This window comes from Meleagris gallopavo, chromosome 6, assembly GCF_000146605.3.
Source record: "Meleagris gallopavo isolate NT-WF06-2002-E0010 breed Aviagen turkey brand Nicholas breeding stock chromosome 6, Turkey_5.1, whole genome shotgun sequence".
NCBI lineage: Eukaryota > Metazoa > Chordata > Aves > Galliformes > Phasianidae > Meleagris > Meleagris gallopavo.
In genome coordinates this window covers 35,268,303-35,269,946 of record NC_015016.2, presented here as the reverse complement: position 1 = coordinate 35,269,946, position 1,644 = coordinate 35,268,303, and positions in this window count along the sequence as shown.

Here is a 1,644-nt window from a genome sequence, read left to right as displayed (position 1 = left end):
CTAAATGACCGATCGATTATTTCTGCTTTAAAAAAAGAGAAAGAAAAACTTTTTTTTCCTGAAGCTCCAGACGGGGCTGCAGAAACGGAGAGCAGTTAGATAGCGGATTTGAGGCAGACCTACCCTAGCTGGATCTTCGCGAGAGACGCCTCGGCTGGGCCAGGAACAGATGTGTACACCGCAGTCCGACAGCAGTGCTCGTGTCTGCCTGTGAGCACCGTGCTGCTGTCGAGCTGCCCTGTTCTGTGTACATACCGACGGTGTATTTACAGTGTGTGCGTGCCTCTGTAGCCTTCACGCACAGCTTTGCCTCTGTGCTTTATATCTCTTTGGATTCACATCGCTCCGCTTTTGGACCGCTTCCCCCAAATTCTGAGTCATTCTTTCCGCCCGCCGTGCCAAAGCACCGCTCCGTGCTGGTGGGTTCCGTCCGAATCGTTAGCAGCGGCAGGAAAAGGCGAGGCGGCATTCCAGCGCAAAATCCGCGCAAAGCCCGCGGCCGCGGAGCTCTGCCCCTCCAGAGGCGTGCTTCCTGCCGCAGCAGGAGGGATGGGAGAGCCGCGGGTTTCACTGTGCCGGGACGGAGGCCGGGAAGGGTTTTATTCGGCCACGAGAGCGGTGCTTCGTGCCTGGAAATTCCGATTTCGTATCGCAGTGGGATGGCCGGTCGGTCCTTCCCGAGATCTGCTGCCCCAAATCCCGCAGTAACCGGCAAGGCGAACGGTACGAAACCGAGCTCTCGTGGCTCGTATGAAAAACGTACTTTGGGGAAAACTGAGCCTGAAAGGTTGAAAAGAGAGGCGAGCGCTCGAAAGCTATCAGCAGCGCTGTGACCGCGTGAAAAACGCCTGTAATTATTTGCCATATTTTAACTCTCGCTTTCTGCACAATCTCTCTGCCTCTCGGGTGTTGGCAGCGAACGCGTTCCGAATTTTACAGGGAAATAAAAATGCAAGCGCGTTCTTTTAAACGTTATTGTTATTGTTATTCATTTGCTATTATTTTTGGTGAGGAACCAAAAAAATTGAAACCCGCCGCAAGTTGAGAACCCAAATTCGAATATAAACATCCAGGACTCCTGCAGCTAAGATTATTTTTTCTGAATGGAAAAAGGAAGTTCTACAATCACATTTCACCACAGCTGACTCTTAATAATAAATATAAATGACGTCGAGTTCCGTCTTTCCAAGAAAGAAATACAATTATTTTTCGCTATTACGGCGCGTCTATACAACGGCCACAAAAAATAGCGGAGGAGACCTCTATGTACATTTTTTTAATTGTTCGAAACTAACGGGCTCCCCGTTTGCGGGGATCCCGTAAGTGTTTTATAATTTTCTAACTCTAATAGGGGATAATAGTTTCATTATGGGCCTTTGTAATCCTGAATGGGGAGAGAGCGTCGTTAAAATGGGATCTCCGCGCGATTTCTGGCTAAACTGTTGGGAGGACATGAAAAGAAAAAGCGAGAAACGGAGAGGGGAGAAGAGGGAGAGAAGCGGCCCACACAGCCATGTAAAACTAATTAGAACCACACTTTTGCACGCACGATATTTACACGTGATTTTAATTCTTACTCGGCCTACCCTTCCGTTCAGGGGGCTCTGCTTTCAGCACAGCACACCCCGAGCACCCCGAGGCTCC